This window comes from Schistocerca nitens, chromosome 5 (assembly GCF_023898315.1).
Source record: "Schistocerca nitens isolate TAMUIC-IGC-003100 chromosome 5, iqSchNite1.1, whole genome shotgun sequence".
Lineage (NCBI taxonomy): Eukaryota > Metazoa > Arthropoda > Insecta > Orthoptera > Acrididae > Schistocerca > Schistocerca nitens.
In genome coordinates, this window is record NC_064618.1 from 449,389,102 (window position 1) to 449,406,371 (window position 17,270).

Below are 17,270 nucleotides of genomic sequence, written 5' to 3' on the forward strand. Positions count from 1 at the left end.
TTGTAAAAGTCTCATAAGGAATTGAGTTTCTATGGACCCATCACTGTGATGATACAGCTAATATGTGTGAGTGGAATGAGGGTGTGAAGGAAGTCTTCCTTTAAGACCAGCCAAAGAGCTGTTAGTTGCATTGCAGTTACATCTGTTTAGGTCTTGCACTACAGGAAGATTCAGGAAAATGAGATGCATTGTGCAACATCTTGGTAGCTATGAAAGTCATCTCAAATATACACTGATGAGCCAAAACATTATGACCACCTGCTTCATAGTTTGTCGGGTCCGTCTTTGGAACAAAATACATCACTGATTCTGTGTGTCATGGATCCAACAGTTTGTTGGTAGGGTTATAGAGGTATGCAGTATTATATATCTATGCACACATCATGTAATCTGTATAAATGAAGGGCCACTGATTTTTGTACACAGTGATGGTGCCTTATAGTGACTCAGATGGGTTCCATAGAATTTACATCAGGCAAATTTGGTCACTGAGACAGCAACATGAGTTCACTATAATGCCCCTCAAACTATTGTAGCATGTTTCTGGCACTGAGATACAGATAATTATACTGCTGAAAGATGACATCACTGTCAGGAACAATATCAAGCATGAAGGGATGCAGATGGTTCGCAGCTATCAGCATGTCTTCAGTTATTACCACAGGTCCCTTGCAAGTGCAGGAGAAAGTCTCCCATCGCATAATACTGCTTCCACCAGCCTGTGTCTGTGGCGCTGCATGTTTTGAACTGCCATTCACTGCAATGACAGCATTTGTAGAGACAACCTTCAACATATTCTAGCAAAATATGATTCACCCGAACAGCCAACACATTTCCATTGATCCCAATGGTCCTGTGCCCACTGCAATTGTAATTGATGATTTTGTTGCATCAACATGCAAACATGTGGGTGTGGTCTACCATGGAGCTTCATGTTCAGCAATGCATGATGAATGTTGTGCTCTGAAACACTCGTGCATGCAGCAGCATTGTGCTCTTTTTGGCAGAGATGCCACCAATCACCACCTATCCTACTTTACAGAGCAGACAAGCCTTTGAACCCCACATTCTGTGAAGAGTCATGGCTGTCCCATCATTCAGTGCCTAGTTGTAGTTTCACTGTTCTTTTACCTCTTTCTGTAGATGCTCACAACAGTAGCATGTGAACATTTGACCATCTTTGTTGTTTCCGAGATACCTGTTCACAGGCGTTGCATAATAATAATCTGTCCTTTGAGAAAGTTGCTTATCTCAGTGTATTTCCCTATTTGCATCCCGTATCTTTCATCTCTGCTGCACTTACATACTTTTCATAGCACATCACGTGCCCACATCACCACAGCTTGCAACCTCACTGTGGGCAGTGGTCATAATGTTTTGTCGTATCACCACACGTATGAATGCACACTCTCGCAGCAGTATCCATTAATAAAATAATCTTGGATTTCATAGAGAAGATTAGCTGACTTCTTAAGAAACATAAAATCGACGTAGTCTTCAGGCCCTCTGCAAAGGCCCAGCAACTAATGGAGCTCATGAGAGACAATGTAGGCCTCAGAACACCAGGGATATACAAAATACCATGTGCGTGTGGCCAATTCTATGTCAGTCAGACTGTTCACACTACTGAACAGCAGTACACAGAACATGAAAGGTGTTTCTCCCTATGCTATCATGAAAAATCAGCTGTAGCAGAACATGCACTGAAAAAAACCCACTGAATTGCATTTGACTAGACTTCTGTTATAAAAGGGAAAAACGGCTTCAGGGATAACATTATAAACAAAGCTAAAAATGCAAGATGTCACCCTCAATAAAGACAGTGGATTGAAGCTAAGTATGGCCTGGGATCATGTAACTGAGAAGTTGAAGCAGGTGCAGTGGTCACACCACCGAATCATTACCATACATGATGTGGGACTGAGCACCAGTGATGTCATTGGTGACAGCGCAGCTATATAAGCATAGCAACAGCATTCACACAACAGTCAAAGGCAGAGGAGATCTCTCCAGAAAGTTCATGGCCAGTTAAACACTTGACATGGCTTGAAACCTGAGAACATTTTATTAACCACAAATGTAATTCTGTAATCCACATAAAGGAAAAATATGTATGCAGATGTGCTCTCACCTGGTGTCGATAACATGACTCCAAATCAGAAAGTTCAATGGCTGATACCAATGCGTCTGATCCAATAAGCTGTAAAGGAACACTATGACTAGATCCAGAAAACAGTGCCAAAAATACAGAGCACACAGGGCTTGGTTTGAGGTTGAGGTGGAAGATGGTTGGGGTGGGGCTATGCGAAGCAGCTCAAAAATTTTAATTTTTATGTGGTAGTTACATGCTGTTTCACTGTATGATAAAGTTCATCATGAAATAGACTAACTCTCACACAAAGTTAAAGTCCTTCAGTTGTAAAAACATACATCACTGGAAAGTGCATCACTATAATCTGCACAAAATTCTATCTCCTATAAAATTTTAAGCTATCGCAGCTGCATTGCCATTCCAGAAACTAAGTTCAACTCCTGCTGAAAGCTCCCCAGATTCACCATCAATTCTCCACAAGACAGACCTAGTGGAAAAGACTGCTTGATTGCAGAAGACCACAGTAAGACCACGAGCTGCAACAGTGAAACATATTTGAAGCCTTCAGAAATCGGACTTTGCTGAAACTCTGGTGTCTCCTGGCATATGAAATGTTCAAACAAACTTACAGAGATGCAGCCTGATGACATATCCAAAATTCACTGATGTTTTGACGAGTGCACATCCTGTCATTTTCATGGCACAAATGCAATGAGAGCTGGCTATGCGAGGAGATTTAAAACCACAGTACACAGATCATGTGCCTGAAAGAACACACACTGTAAACACTAACACCACCACACAACCAAAGATGATGAACATTAGAAATTATGAGTAGTGAGTCTTAACTGCCATAGGGTGAGCAGTTAGCCTTGACTCTGTTCTTCAGTAGTTTGACCAGCAAGAAAGTAGGATATCAATTAGAATTTAATCAAAAACTTCACCTCTTTTTATAAGGTCACTTGCTAATTTAATCTCAACTGCTTCCTCACTAACACTGTCATAACAGCAGGAAGTGCATGCAGGCATCTCTTTGTAATTATATTCCATTGAATGACTGGTGCCAAGGCAGTGTTCTGTGGTAGCAAATTTACTTAACTGTTGTAGGCATGTGTGATGTTTATGCCCAGTGTACCAGTTGCCCACTTTCCTGATGGTCTGACCAACATATGAAATGCCATAATACAAGAGATATGGTACATACTGACCATACACAAACCAAGATAATCCTTTACATGCCCTAAAAGGACTCTCGAGTGTATCAAGAATTCCTGCGTAAACTGTAGAACCACTCAGCCTTCTACCATCTCGAACACGTCATATTTTAGATGTTAATGTGGGATGATAGAATACTAACTACTGAGCATCAAATGTTTGTGTGTGCAGGTTTGAAATTCAGTCGCGAGAAGAATGTAGATGCCGTGGTCAAATGGCAATGACATGTACTTGTTGGGTGATCCATGGAAGTTTTAGTGGAAGTCTATGGAAGAACCATGGAGCTTCTACGTTATTCTATGCTAATTGTGTCAGTGACCATTGTTATAATAATGAGAACAGTTGAGAAGGTACTCTTGAATAAACCTTTGTCTTAGCCTTGTTGAAGGGAAGATGTGTATTATGGTTCATGTTGAGACTGGACATGGTGTTTAAGTCAACTTTCTCTTATATGTAAATTTGTTTCTAACATTTGGAGACATGAGAGGCTTATGAAGCAGTATATATTTATGTGAAGAGTGGGATTTTTAAATTGTCTTAAGTTCAAATATACGTCATTAGTTAACGCAAATGAAACTTTCCATGTATACTTATTTTTATAAGTAGAAAGAGTCTTAAGGAATTCCTGTGCCTAGCAGCGTACTTCAGTGGGCATTGACAATTTTCTAGGCATTTTTATTTTTAAATGAAACAAAATCAAAAATGTAATGAGTAGGCACCCAAATCACAAAGAAAACTTATAAATTTGTTGTTTCTAGCAAGCAATATAAATAATATCTATCAAAAGTAGCAAAGCACTGTTGTTAGGTGTTTAACACATAAAGCAAAATTGGTAAAACTATTCATCATAACCAAGTAAATTCAGTGTCAATTTTTATTAATAAAAATAAAACTGTGATGCTTAATTCCATTACTGAAATAAACCTCCAAAAATGCATGTCACTAAAAGTCTTTTTTTTTTTCAACAGTGCTGTCTATTGGTTGTTTGGTGTACTGCAAATCTAACAGCACTTCGATTGGTTCTTTGGAGTATTATGCTGTCACAATTTAACATCCCAACTACTGTGCTGAGCAGATGATTTCTTATAAAATTTTAAATTACAAGATCTTTGTTTTTGTGTTCCAATTTTGATTAAATAAAACCTATATCTTACCCCAAACTATGCTCAAGTTACATGTGAAAAAACCATGAAATCTGTGTAGTAGTTTTGGAGATTAGTGTGTTCAGACTGACAGAGGCACAGACTCACAGTGGCATTATACTTTCTTCTAGTACAGATATTAATGAGGGCTGAAAAATGCTCTTGTCAGAGCACAAAAAAGGTGAATGTGCTTCTCTTTAAGAGACTCTGAGAGAAAAGTGAGGAACCAACTGTTGTTCTTGATGTACATAAATGATTTACCAAACCATCTGACAGTTGCAGAAACAGCGATGTTTGCTGATGACAGTAGCATTTTTATAAAAGGATACCCTGAAGACAATCTACAGCCAAGTGTCTCTAGGACAATAAATGAGACAGGAAAATGGTTTAGTGATAATGCTTTGATCATAAATAAGGATAAAACAGTATTGATGATTTCAGTGATATTAAAAGTAAATCTAGAAGAAGAGTAAAAGCTGAGTTACGGAACTACGTTATTGCACAAGCCCCACACACAAAATTCCTCAGTATATGGGTGGATGAGCACTTGATATGGGATAAGCATCTAGAAGTTTTGAGAAAAAATTAAGTAAATGCTGCTATATCCTAAGAATGCTTTGGGAATGCTGCAACACTGAGTCATTGCTGTGTGCCTATTATGCTTACATGAACAGTTTGCTTAGATATGGTGTGATCTTCTGGGGAAATACAGGTACAGCAAAACAAGCTTTCAAACTTCAAAAAAGGGCTATTAGAATAATGAAAGGGGTTTCCTGCAGAGTGTCATGCAGGGAAATATTTAAAGAATTTAAAATAATGACTCTTCGTAGCTTATACATCTATGAATGTGTATGCTTTCTGAAAACTCACCAGGAATTTTCAACATTAAATAATCAGGTTCATAACCATGAAACAAGAAATAGCAATGATTTTCACAGAGACACCCACAAAGGAGCACTCCACCAAAAAAGTGTAAACTACCAGCCCAAAATACTTTTTAGTGCATTGCCTTCTACAATAAATAAAATTAAAGAATTTCATAAATTCAAGGTAGATCTTAAACAATTTTTACTAACACATAGTTTTTATAGCATTGAAGAATATCTGAATACGGAAAAGTAATTTTATTTATATATACTGATATATATGAACCATGGACCTTGCCGCTGGTGGGGAGGCTTGCGTGCCTCAATGATACAGATAGCTGTACCGTAGATGCAACCACAATGGAGGGGTAGCTGTTGAGATGCCAGACAAACGTGTGCTTCCTGAAGAGGGGCAGTTGCCTTTTCAGTAGTTGCAGGGGCAACAGTCTGGATGATTGACTGATCTGGCCTTGTAACAGTAACCAAGACAGCCTTGCTGTTGTGGTACTGCGAACGGCTGAAAGCAAGGGGAAGCTACAGCTGTAATTTTTCCTGAGGGCATGCAGCTTTACTGTATGATTAAATGATGATGGCATCCTCCTGGGCAAAATATTCCGGTGGTAAAATAGTCCCCCATTCAGATCTCAGGGTGGGGACTACTCAAGAGGACATCGTTATCAGGAGAAAGAAAACTGGCGTTCTACAGATCGGAGTGTGAAATGTCAGATCCCTTAATCGGGCAGGTAGGTTAGAAAATTTAAAAAGGGAAATGGATAGGATAAAGCTAGATATAGTGGAAATTAGTGAAGTTTGGTGGCAGGAGGAACAAGACTTCTGGTCAGGTGAATACAGGGTTGTAAATACAAAATCAAATAGGGGTAATGCAGGAGTCGGTTTAATAATGAATAAAAAAATAGGAGTGTGGGTAAGCTACTACAAACAGCATAGTGAATGCATTATTGTGGCCAAGATGTTTAATGAACAAAGTAAGAGCATATGAACTATCAGACCAATTGTGTGATTGGATTCAAGAGTTCCTAGATAATAGAATGCAGCATGTCATTCTCAATGGAGAGAAGTCTTCCGAAGTAAGAGTGATTTCAGGTGTGCCGCAGGGGAGTGTCATAGGACCATTGCTATTCACAATATACATAAATGACCTTGTGGATGACATCGGAAGTTCACTGACGCTTTTTGCAGATGATGCTGTGGTATATCGAGAGGTTGTAACAATGGAAAATTGTACTGCAATGCAGGAGGATCTGCAGCGAATTGACGCATGGTGCAGGGAATGGCAATTGAATCTCAATGTAGACAAGTGTAATGTGCTGCGAATACATAGACAGAAAGATCCCTTATCATTTAGCTACAAAATAGCAGGTCAGCAACTGGAAGCAGTTAATTTCATAAATTATCTGGGAGTACGCATTAGGAGTGATTTAAAATGGAATGATTATATAAAGTTGATCTTCGGTAAAGCAGATGCCAGACTGAGATTCATTGGAAGAATCCTAAGGAAATGCAATCCGAAAACAAAGGAAATAGGTTACAGTACGCTTGTTCGCCCACTGCTTGAATACTGCTCAGCAGTGTGGGATCCATACCAGATAGGGTTGATAGGAGAGATAGAGAAGATCCAATGGAGAGCAGCGTGCTTCGTTACAGGATCATTTAGTAATCGCAAAAGCGTTACGGAGATGATAGATAAACTCCAGTGGAAGACTCTGCAGGAGAGACGCTCAGTAGCTCGGTACGAGCTTTTGTTAAAGTTTTGAGAACATACCTTCACCGAAGAGTCAAGTAGTATATTGCTCCCTCCCTCGTATATCTTGCGAAGAGACCATGAAGATAAAATCAGAGAGATTAGAGCCCACACAGAAGCATACCGACAATCCTTTTTTCCATGAACAATACGAGACTGGAATAGAAGGGAGAATCGATAGAGGTACTCAGGGTACCCTCCGCCACACACCGTCAGGTGGCTTGCGGAGTATGGATGTAGATGTAGATATACACAAAGCCCACAGCTACTACAGTATTACAAGTTTATATGCCAACTAGCTCTGTAAATGATGAAGAAATTGATGAAATGTATGATGAGATAAAAGAAATTATTCAGGTAGTGAAGGGAGACGAAAATTTAATAGTCATGGGTGATTGGAATTCAACAGTAGGAAAAGGAAGAGAAGGAAACATAGTAGGTGAATATGGATTAGGGGTAAGAAATGAAAGAGGGAGCTGCCTGGTAGAATTTTGCACAGAGCATAACTTCATCATAACTAACACTTGGTTCAAGAATCACGAAAGAAGGTTGTATACACGGAAGAATCCTGGAGATACTAGAAGGTTTCAGATAGATTATATAATGGTAAGACAGAGATTTAGAAACCAGGATTTAAATTGTAAGACATTTACAGGGGCAGATGTGGACTCTGACCACAATCTATTGGTTATGAACTGTAGATTAAAACTGAAGAAACTGCAAAAAGGTGGGAATTTAAGGAGATGGGACCTGGATAAACTGACTAAACCAGAGGTTGTACAGAGTTTCAGGGACAGCATAAGGGAACAATTGACAGGAATGGGGGAAAGAAATACAGTAGAAGAAGAATGGGTAGCTTTGAGGGATGAAGTAGTGAAGGCAGCAGAGGATCAAGTAGGTAAAAAGATGAGGGCTAGTAGAAATCCTTGGGTAACAGAAGAGATACTGAATTTAATTGATGAAAGGAGAAAATACAAAAATGCAATAAATGAAGCAGGAAAAAAGGAATACAAACGTTTCAAAAATGAGATCGACAGGAAGTGCAAAATGGCCAAGCAGGGATGGCTAGAGGACAAATGTGAGGATATACAGGCTTATCCCATGAGGGATAAGATAGATACTGTCAACAGAAAAATTAAAGAGACCTTTGGAGAAAAGACAACCACTTGCATGAATATCAAGAGCTCAGATGGAAACCCAGTTCTAAGCAAAGAAGGGAAGGCCGAAAGGTGGAAGGAGTATATAGAGGGTCTATACAGGGGCAATGCTCTTGAGGACAATATTATGGAAATGGAAGAGGATGTAGATGAATATGAAATGGGAGATACGACACTGCGTGAAGAGTTTGACAAAGCACTGAAAGACCTAAGTCGAAACAAGGCCCTGGGAGTAGACAACATTTCATTAGAACTACTGACAGCCTTGGGAGAGCCAGTCCTGACAAAACTCTACCATCTGGTGAGCAAGAAGTATGAGACAGGCGAAATACCCTCAGACTTCCAGAAGAATATAATAATTCCAATCCCAAAGAAAGCAGGTGTTGACAGATGTGAAAATTACCGAACTATCAGTTTAATAAGTCACAGCTGCAAAATACTAATGTGAATTCTTTACAGACGAATGGAAAAACTGGTAGAAGCTGACCTCGGGGAAGATCAGTTTGGATTCCATAGAAATGTTGGAACACATGAAGCAATACTGACCCTATGACTTATCTTAGAAGAAAGATTAAGGAAAGGCAAACCTACATTTCTAGCATTTGTAGACTTAGAGAAAGCTTTTGACAATGTTGACTGCAATACTCTCTTTCAAATTCTGAAGGTGCCAGGGGTAAAATACAGGGAGCGAAAAGCTAATTACAATTTGAACAGAAACCAGATGGCAGTTATAAGAGTCAAGGGACATCAAAGGGAAGCAGTGGTTGGGAAGGGAGTGAGACAGGGTTGTAGCCTGTCCCCGATGTTATTCAATCTGTATATTGAGCAAGCAGTAAAAGAAACAAAAGAAAAGTTCGGAGTAGGTATTAAAATCCATGGAGAAGAAATAAAAACTTTGAGGTTCGCCGATGACATTGCAATTCTGTCAGAGACAGCAAAGGACTTGGAAGAGCAGTTGAATGGAATGGGCAGTGTCTTGAAAGGAGGGTATAAGATGAACATCAACAAAAGCAAAACGAGGATAATGGAATGTAGTCGAATTAAGTCAGGTGATGCTGAGGGAATTAAATTAGGAAATGAGACACTTAAAGTAGTAAAGGAGTTTTGCTATTTTGGGAGCAAAATAACTGATGATGGTCGAAGTAGAGAGGATATAAAATGTATACTGGCAATGGCAAGGAAAGCGTTTCTGAAGAAGAGAAATTTGTTAACATCGAGTATAGATTTAAGTGTCAGGAAGTCGTTTCTGAAAGTATTTGTATGGATTGTAGCCATGTATGAAAGTGAAACATGGACAATAAATAGTTTGGACAAGAAGAGAATAGAAGCTTTTGAAATATGGTGCTACAGAAGAATGCTGAAGATTAGATGGGTAGATCACATAACTAATGAGGAGGTATTGAATAGAATTGGAGAGAAGAGAAATTTGTGGCACAACTTGACTAGAAGAAGGGATCGGTTTGTAGAGCATATTCTGAGGCATCAAGGGATCACCAATTTAGTACTGGAGGGTAGCGTGGAGGGTAAAAATCGTAGAGGGAGACTAAGAGATGAGTACACTAAGCAGATTCAGTAGGATGTAGGTTGCAGTAAGTACTGGGAGATGAAGAAGCTTTCACAGGATAGAGTTTCATGGAGAGCTGCATCAAACCAGTCTCAGGACTGAAGACCACAACAACAACATACTGATATAAAATATTTGTATTTATTATCCAAGTTTTTGAAACAAATTAAAGTAAAGAAACTCTATTGTAATTGACTACATCATACAATGAGTATTGTTAATGGATGAATAAAGAGATTGATTGATTGATTGAACTACGGCACGTCAATATTCATTCCACCTTCCTCACCAAAAATTTTGGCTTTCGAACATATTTACACACTCCTAACACTGAAAATGGTAAATCCTTTTACCCAATCTCTCTTTGTAGTGAAGCCTTCATATTCAGCATCTCCCTCTCACTGCTACGGTCGTCCCTCTCCCAGTGTCTCCCTTTTCTCTCACATGCACTTTCTCCTCTCTGTCTATCCCACTGACACTGTCTTCATGTGTTTCTCTCATTCTCCCTTACCACTGTCTCCTCCTGTCATTTTCACTCTCTCTCTGTCCCATTACCACGTTCTTCTCTCCATTCTTTTATTCTGCCATTCTAGCTGTATCTTTCTTTCTCACTTAGTGTTTACCACAGTTAGACTTTGGTGTTTACTGTATTTCCCTTCAAACATCATTGTCTCCACTCCACACATGTTCTTGGAGATGCTTTACTTGAGGCTTCATCCCTAGACTGGAAAACTTTAACATGTGGGTATCAGAGGCGAATTCAGCTGTTTTCCGCCCCTAGAGAGGAAAAAAATACTTCCACTCCTCATTTCGACATAGAAGTAACACCAAGTAACTTATATCTATGCATAACTGAACACTGCGATTGCTGCTGCTGATAATAATAGTAATAATAACAATAATAAACACCCGCTTATTTAACTTACCACACTCAAGTCAGACACAGCTGTTTATGGCGTGCTTTCTTTGTAGCAAATTTGTTGATCACATAAACACAGTCCAATTGTCATGTTATGTCAGCATTCGTGGACAGGCTGGTGAAAATGTTGACTCGATCCTGCAACATGGATGTCCGCAAATAATTCGGAGAAAGAGCGCTCAGCAAAACAGTTCGGTGCAGCGGTTGACAAAAGTATTTGAATGCCATCTCCAAATTAGGAAACAGTTCCTAAACATGGTTTTCCAGCAACAATGTGTGCAAAATACTTAGGGAGATTTTTATTTTGTTGCTCTCCACATATGCTTTAAAACAGATTACCTCATCTCTCATAAATACCTCCAAATCGTTTCTGCAGCACTGTTGCAATTTTCTTGCCCATTTCAATGGTTGAGTGTTGTCTCGACCAGGAAAATTATTTACGAACTCAAAATTATTTTCAATTCAAATATCAATCTACCATAAATGTATCACCCAAAAATCAACCTTTCCTTCAAAAGTAGTCTCAAGCTCAATTGCTGCGCCCACTTTCTTTTTTGACTTCTTTTTTATGTGTCTATTTTGTATAAATATATCTTACTATTTCTGATCTCAGCATTTTCATGTGTGTCATACATAGAACAATTCTCTCGAGCTTATTCAAGTAGTAAGCAACAGCACAACTGTATTACAGTCCCAATACCGGTGTCAACACCTTGCAACAACTTATTTGTAACATTAAATCTCTTCAACATCGCTGACCAAAAAGTTGTGATTATCACAATTTCCAGACTCTGTAGACCACTCAGTACTCCTGTCGCCTCGCATCTTAGTGAAGCCTTTTATGTTTCATTGCCCTGAATAACTTCCAAAGCTGATATTATTTCTAGCCAATTGACACTGAAACTACAGACTATAAACATTATGACGTCCTGACCAGCATGTTCCTGAAGGTCTTTTGTGGAGACTGAACTTTTTAATTTTGACTGCAAAATATTCCAACAGCTCGTCGAAGCAGAGAAGAAAATGTAAATTTGTTTCAACATGCAGAAAAATGAAGCTGTCCGAGGCCAACACTCTGCTCTAAACGATCCTACTAAGTTAAAGGAGTGAGCTGCGCACAGAATATAAACAACAATCTTCACAGAAATTGAAGCCTCAGAAGGATAAGCAGAAAGATAAACTACTTTCTGAGGCTTCGGATGTTCCTCTCCACCCCTGCAAAGGTCGAGCCTATGAACCTTCACGATGTATCACACATTCAGGCAGACTGCGACCTAGTATTGAAGTAATCACACCCATCATTTCCGTTCGCCACTTTCTCAGACCTGACTTCAACGCTCCGTCAATGGAACTGTAACAGCTACTATCACCACCTGGATGAGCTCTTGTTGGCTACTTATTCTGTAATTGGCATAGCATTACAGGAAACACAGTTTACAGCAACATATCCCCCTGTTCTGAAAGTCTGCAAACCCTACTGTACCAATTGTGTTAATGTCAAAAGAGCATCTGGTGAGGTTTCTAGCCTCATACACTCTGATATTTTCAGTGAGCAGATGCCCCTTAGCACTGACCTAGGGGGCTTGGCTGTTAGTGCCTGTATGTCAGTTCAGATGACAATCTATAATGCTGATCTACTCCCAGATGGACCTTTCTATTTTCATGAGCTGTTAGAGTTAGTGGAACAGCTACCTGCCCACTTCCTCTTACTGGTGGTTTTTAATACCCATAATCCTCTGTGGGGCAGTGACACTACATCTTGCAGAGGCCAGATACTAGAACGCCTTCTTTCAGAATTGGACATCTGTTTACTCAACACTGGAGCTGCAACACATTTCAGTGTGGCCCATGGAACATTCTCAGTTATTGATCTCACGGTTTGCAGCCCAAGTATCTTACCCTTGATTCAGTGGCGCACCTATGGCGATCTTTGTGACAGTGATCATTTTCCTATTGTTCTCTCCCTCTCCACTTACAGGCATTGGAATATACTCCACGTTGGTCCCTTCGAAAAGCTGACTGGTAAGCTTTCTTCTCTACAGCTTCTTTTGCAGCCAATTGTATGACAGATATTGACAAGGTGGTACAGGATACTATTATTCATACTGTAGCAAAAACCATCCCCTACTCCTTCGGTTCCTGTCAATGACTGCTGGTGCCATGGTAGTCTGAAGATATAGCCACTGCTGTCAGTGAACACTGGAGGGTGCTTCATCAGCACAAGCACCATCTTTCACTGGATAATTTAATGGCATTCAAGAGATTCTGGGCGAAAGAGCATTTTTTAATCAAGTAAAGGAAGCAGGAGTGTTGGGAGCAATATATATCACCTATGTGGTCCTACACCCCATCATCCGAAGTATGGATTAAACTCCACCGCATTTGCGGCCATCCACCACCCATGGTAGTTCCTGGCATCCTTATCAATGGCAATACCTGCACTGATCCTGTGCTACATGCCGACTGTTTTGTGGCTCACTTCACTGAGGTCTCCACTTGCAGTAATTACCATCCTCATTTCCTGACCTGGAGACACCTTACTGAGTGCCACGCATTATCCTTTCATGCACACGGGTCTCTATAATATAACACCCCTTTTAGTGAATGAAAGTTTCGCAGCACTTTGGCAGAGTGCCCCACACCTGACAAAATCTGCAACCAAATGCTCAAACATCTTTGTGCTGATGGCATGCAACATATCCTTGGACTTTTTAATCGTATTTAGCAGGAAGGAGAATTTCCCTCTCAATGGCAGGAAGATATAATTATTCCTGTCCTGAAATGGAGAAAGGACACTCATATTTTAACTAATTACTATCTAATCTCTGTGATGAATGGGCTGTGTAACCTATTTGAGAGAATGGTCAACTGCTGTCTTCGTTGATGCCTTGAAGCTGGAGGACATATATCACGATTCCAAAGTGGCTTATGGACCATCTGGTCCACCACAGATCACCTGGTATGTCTGGTATCTGCAGTAGGAAATGCTTTTGCGCATCACCAACATCTGATTTCTGTGTTATTTGACCTACAGAAGGCATACGATACCACCTGGTGACATCACATACTATGTACACTGCATGAGTGGGGTTTCCAAGGCAGTTACCCATTTTATCCAGAATTTCATACCTCTCTGACTTTTTCGCATGCATATAGGTTCACCTCTCAGCAAAAAATATACACAGGAAACTGGAGTATCTCAGGGATCAGTTCTGAGTGTAACACTGTTCACTATCGCCATCTATGGATCATAAATGCAAAGGGGCCTCACTGTCTTTCCATCACTCTACGTGGATGATCTTTGTCTGTACTATGCCTCTGTACCACTGTGTACCACTGAGTGCCAACTTCAGGGGGCTGTCTGGAGAGTAAATGACTGGGCTTTGAATCACAGGTATCAGTTTTCACCTGCAAAATCACGAGTTGTGGATTTTTCTGACACTGTACCCACACCCAGAATTTCATCTTTGTGACCAGTCACTGAAGCCATTGAAACTTTTCATTTATTAGGTATTTTATTTGACAACATAGTAACTTGGCTGCCACATGTCTGTCGTGTCAAGGCAACTTGCATGAAGAAGTTCAATGCTCTCCATTTCCTTAGTAACTCCCTGTGGTGCGTGGACCACATAGTTCTTCTCAGATTTTACAAAGCGCCGATTTTATCTCACTTGGACTATGGATGTGTTGCCTATGGGTCAGCAGCACCACTCGTATTTAGCTTGCTGGACCCTGTTCACCACACACGTGTGGTTGGCAAAAGGGGTCTTTGTACAAGCCCTGTTGAAAGCCTCCTGGCAGAAGCCGATGGCCGGCCGGTGTGGCCGTGCGGTTCTAGGCGCTTCAGTCTGGAACCGCATGACTGCTACGGTCACAGGTTCGAATCCTGCCTCGGGCATGGATGTGTGTGATGTCCTTAGGTTAGTTAGGTTTAAGTACTTCTAAGTTCAAGAGGACTTATGACCTCAGATGTTAAGTCCCATAGTGCTCAGAGCCATTTTTTAGAAGCCGATGTCCCTACACTGTGGGTTAGACAATAGCAGCTTCTGGCTAATTACGGAGTCACAGACTGTCAGATGCCTACTCTTCGATGTCACTCAACTCTGTTCCACAACCAGCACTTCAGACTGTTGGCACACCACTCAAAGCTGGGTGGACCAGCTGGGATCTTGACACTTTACTGAAGAACCTCTAACAGCCTCCTTTAGTCTGTTTTCCTATCGCTGGCTCTCGACAACCACCTCCCCTCCCCCCCCCCCCCCACCTTGTCCTGTGATATGGATGGACCTCTTATGTGGCCCCAAGAAGGATGCTGACTATACCCTTCTCCAATATCTGTTTCGTTTGATTCTCCACGATTACTTTAATTCGGTATGAATCTACACAGACGGATCGAAAGATAATGACAGGGTTAGTTATCCTTTTGCACATCCAAGGGGACACAAGAAGAACTTTCTGCAGAGTGCCTGCAGTGTACACACTGCAGAGATGGTTGTTATATCTCAGGCTATGTGGTACGTCAAATCCCTTGTGACAAAGGACTTTCTGGTCTGTAATGACTCCGTAAATTGCTTAAAATGCATGTTCCTGTGCTATTCCAAACATCTTTTGGTTGCCAACATCCAAACCTACTGGTTGACATCTACAGCTCTTGAAAGACAGTGACCTACATCTGGACAATGACACACATAGGCATCCTAGAAAATGAAGTTTCCAAATGTCTCCTTAAAGATGCCACTAAGGGAGATCAAATTGATGTCAGAATACTTGGTCCAGACTTAAGATTACAACTTTGATGCAATATTTTGAGGCTCTGGGAACTGAAATGGCAGGCTACAGCAACCCAAAACACATTAAGACTGATTAAGAGGTCCACTAAGGCATGGCACACATCTTTACAGGCCTCTCAGAAAGATATCATTGTGTTGTGCCAACTATGTGTTGGCCACACAAGACACACCCATGAGTTTCTTCTTCATTGGGAGGCTCCTCCTCACTGCAGCTGAGGTAGTCTACTGATGATAGTGCCTGTTCTTGTTGAGTGACCCCTGCTGGCCGATCTTCAACACAGAAGGCATAGTACAGAAGTCTCAGTTTGCCTACCTCACCACTTCAGATGCTTGCCGATGACAAGACAGCCACTACCAAAGTGTTGAATTTCCTGAGGGAAAGTGGATTTTACACTAAACTGTATATTTTATTGGCCCACTTTTAGTGTTAGCAGTGGTTGCAGAGTGGGGGGGTGGGGGGGTTGAGGGGGAGGTGGGGGAGGTGGGGGGAGAGCTTCCTCCTGCTGCGGCCTGTACCCCAATGCCACTGCATGTTAATTTCTTCCCACTCATCTTGTTGTGCCTTTTGATTCCTTCTTCATGATGCTGCCTCAGTTATCTCAATTTTCTTTTGCCTATCGAGTAACAACTTCTGTCACACCCTTTTTTAAACCCTTTGACTTACTTATATAGCTGGAGCTGCCAAGTCCCGACTTATTCACTTTTTACGTATTTCTCTCATGAAATAGGACACACAATCATCGTCATCAATATAAACAACAAGAGGTTTGCTTTGTTTAATTCTGTCTTGGAGACAAGAGTAAGAACCAAGGTCATTCCCATGTCAAATCAACAAACCTATTTTACCTCAACATCCTAGATTTTGCTAAAATTTAGTATACTTATAGTGGGTGCTGAGACTAAGAAAAATTCCAAATTTCAATTTTTTTATCTCAAACCATTCCTGAAATGTGGCTATGTAAACTTTTCAAAAACCATCCAAAAATGTGTGAACGGGCTTTTTCTTAAATTGCCCTAGGAGCTGCTCTAATTGAGCTAGAGAGCTGGGAAAGTTGTCATTTTGCAGCATTTTGCATGCTCTTTCCAGGGATATACAACAAAACATAGCTTCTAATTCATAACCTTTTTCAAAATACTAATTAATATTTCGATTTAATTTTTTTACAAAAAGTACATAATTGAAAATTTTCAAAATATTTCCACGACTGCTTCATACTGTTGTAAATCACATGGCAAAATATAAATGTGGGATGATGATGGGTTCATTGTTTTTCACTAACAGCCATAGTTTGACCAAACTGACCTTTAACAAATAGGAATTTCATTAAAATATACTGAAATGTAAGTAAAAAAAGGTATTAGAAATATCAAAACATCACCTTATTAAAACAAAAGTAATCAGCATATTTTGTAATTGATTGCTTATTTTAGTTTCATACAACAACTAACAGTATATTAACTGATTAAACAAAAAAAGTTTGAGCATTTAGCTACAAACTGAAATAAAGTATGAAAAAGTACAAGTATTTACATAATACCTCTGGTCCATGATGTTTGGAATGAAACTATAGCTAAATTTAACACAATAGGTACTAACAGTAATTCTGAAACAACTTTCTATAAAATATACATTAACACTAACCTGAGACAAAAATTAAGTTTTGAGTTGAAAGCAGTTTCCCAATAAATTGTCTTGGAACTTCACAGATTACATTTTAATAAAGCAAATTGGGTTTGGTTTACATCACTTTCATTAAGAATAT